Here is a 3,477-nt window from a genome sequence, read left to right as displayed (position 1 = left end):
CTGTTGGCCTGTTGGGCTAGGAAGAGCAATCTTGATAGGCTAAACAAAGACCCATCTGTTGACATTTCCTTTAGATAATAATACTATTAGTTTTATTAAAAAAAAAAAAAAAAAAAAAAAAAAAAAAAAAAACGTAGGGCTGTTTTTGTATGATTTCAATTTTATGGGAACATAAACTGAAATTATAGGGTTTGGTACATCTTTTTCCTTAGTTGAGGGAAATTGAAGTTAGTTTCATTTTTTTTTCCTGCAATTTTTTATTTTATTTTATTTTATTTGGATCACCTTATTGGATTTGGGAGAGGGTTTTCCATGAAGCCCGTGTGAGGAAGAATCTGCACACCACACTATTGTTTGATGTATCGGTCATGGATCACAGTACTGGCACAAGCCGATCCTATATTGGTGGAACGGTATGAATCAAGGATTAAAAAACAAAACCCGATTTTTTAAGGAAACCAGAGGCAAAACCATCTGGCCGGGATGATTCATATCGCTACTGTATCAGTTTCTGGGGTGACCGATCATTGATTCGATACCGTGCACTTAAACCATGCACCATACTTTTGGTTTTTGGTATCAGCAGTAGTGGTATCAAAACGTATACCTTGACCAGTAGTAATATCAGTCTGTATCGGCGTGATTTGGTCCTCAAATATATCGATATCAGACCCTTTGGACTAAAGGTATTTCTGGTATGTATCGGATAAGTATATACTAAATCAATACTTAAAACCATGACCACACCAATGGCTGTGTAGAGAATGGTATCATTCACATGGTCAAAGCAAGAGAAAATAATAATGATAATAATAATTAAAAAAAAAAATGAGAGGAAAACAGTACCATGTTGCTGGAAATTTTTTACTCTCTTACTATATCAAACCATTATTCAAAAGTACGCATTATTCATCATTAAATAAAAAGAGAGTAATTCCGTGCACAAGACTCCTACTACTACAAGGTCTGAGAGGGGCAAATGAACACCCTCTTCGTTATTCTTGGAAAAATTTCCTTTCAAGTCTTGTGGCCATATTTGACTCTTCACCATGTCAAGCAATATCTGAAGTTTGAACTCTTCACCCTTCTTGAAAATTTCATATTTTAAAAGAAAACAATGCTTGAAAAATGAAAACATTGACTAGTCAACCATTTTCTATGTTTATTCAATCATGTCTAAAAGCGTGTGAATCTGGTGTGTGAGGTTCTTGCATATTTGAGGTCAGGGAAACTACGTACTCTTACCTCAAGAATGTTGAGAGGTTATTTTGTCTTTGATCACTTGACTATCAAGTCATAATGTTCGTATCTTACCATTGGACTAAGCGCCCCTTGTTTATTCAACCATGTCCATGTCAGCCAACTTCTGTTCAGGGCAAACACCATTCTTCCCTCCTTTGATGTTTGAAAGGGAGTTTGGGCTACAAAGTCAAAATTTTGAACTTTTCAAAATGCTCATACTAAGTGTCAAGTACTTGGGATCTTTGATAAGTCCTTGTCAGGCAAAAACAAGGAATTAGTCTCAATATACAGAGCCCAGGTCCCAGCAACACAATGGGAAAAAGTCCCACTAGGAATGAACCAAAAGAAAAGGAGATCCTTTCTATTTGGTTGTCATGTAGACCAAAGGCAATCTTATATATAGCAAAACACATGGTCAACTAATTATTAAAAAGCCATTGATAGAGCAGAACAGTTCAACCGTTCAAAATACATAGGAAAGGTTTGATACAAAATGGGTTATATGATTGAGTTAGATAGCCATATTATGATATATAATGATTCAAAGAGTTAATCTATTAAACCAATCATTCCAATGGACCACATGAATCCTCCACATGGTATGTGGCCATGCAAAACACAATAGTTATTGGTATCACAAGTGTTTGCGATTTTTTTTTTTTTTTTTTTTTAAATAACAAGATTTATTTTCATGGTATTTCGGTTTTTGATTTAAACTATCTGTTCCTATTCAAAGTTGGGAGAGTAGACAGTACTGATTAGAATTTTGGTATATATGCAAGGGGGTAGTCGAGTTGGCAAGGGACCTTCGCCTCAGGAAGCGCAAGTGCTTTAGGTGAAAATTGAAGGTATGATCGGATTCATGCAGTTGTGGGGTCAGTATGGGCCGGCAGGATTAGTCAGACCGAAGGTCTGGATACCCGTCGTGAGAAAAAAAAATACATGGGATGGATACAAATACACAAGAGAGTAGACTCTGAATTTGACACATGATTAATATAGAGACTGTGTCCTCTTTATCCAACAATTAGAATGGATACAACATCTGTCCAAGTTACAAAATATGTCTTATAATATTTAAAAAATAAGAAACCCTCGTGACAATAATATTTCACTTGACCCAACATGAACAAGCATCTAGACCTACAAAGTTTTGCATCATAGAGAAAATGAAATTTTTTGTTGTTGTTGTTTTTTTTTGGTAATGTAAAATGTGTTAATTTTGTTCCAGTTTTGAGTGTATTCACTTAATTTCATTTACTTCCTCTCTCATTTTTTGCACCCCAAAAAATCTCATTTTATTGTAATTTATATCTAACCAAACAGAGCCTAAAGCTGTGAGCATCTAGTTTGATTACATTACAGAAGGAAGCTTCCTTTTATGACCAATGGAGAAGAGAACTTTGTGCGGCCCATCACTAAAGCTCTAATGATAAGCTTTATTTATAGTCTGTCTTTGTACATACTCAACTTGGATTTTCTAGAAGTGGATTTGAAATGTGGCCATCAGAAAATTAAAAGACTCCCAAACAGATTCTAAAGGGTGATGATGACCTGAAGACCATAGCCTAGGGGTGGAGGGTGGAGGGTGGAGGGTGGGGGGTGGGGGCAGAGATCTGCTAAGGCATGACCAAAAGGGCTTATGATTAAGGCCATGAAAAAAAACCCTAACCAAGAGATCTTGTAAGGATAAGCAATCTGTGTTCTCTCATGGCATAATATGAAAAGGATGGGTTACAGCAGAAGATAAGAACTTCTGCACCAAACCCTTCTCTTTAATTCCCTTCAGTGGTCACTGATTATGACCTCTACGTGGATGATGATGCAAGAAGTGGATCTCATTGAATCAAACGTGCAAAAGCTTCATATGACCTTATCTTTTATAACTTGCTGACTTCTAACCCATTAGATTAAGCAGAGAGATTAAGTCAAGAACACCTGCCCCACAAATCAAACGTGGATTTTAGTGATTAATTTGAACCCATATTGTGGAATTGTTGATTTATATCTCTTCTTCTCCTATGGAAAAGACTCCATTTTATTCTTGTGTTTAGTCTTGTGATTGGTGCAGCTGTTAGTTTATTGATGATTGACGCAATGCCCAATCCTCTCCCTATAATATATTATTAATCGTAGGGTTTAAATCCAAATAGGGATGAGAAAAGATGCTCTCACATTTTCCTTGTGTTTGGTTACAAACGAACTAAAAGAGAAGAAGAAGGGGGCAGGGGGCAG

Source organism: Macadamia integrifolia, chromosome 1 (assembly GCF_013358625.1).
Source record: "Macadamia integrifolia cultivar HAES 741 chromosome 1, SCU_Mint_v3, whole genome shotgun sequence".
NCBI classification, from domain to species: domain Eukaryota; kingdom Viridiplantae; phylum Streptophyta; class Magnoliopsida; order Proteales; family Proteaceae; genus Macadamia; species Macadamia integrifolia.
The sequence above is the reverse complement of the archived record's forward strand: the minus strand, read 5'-3'. Positions refer to the sequence as shown.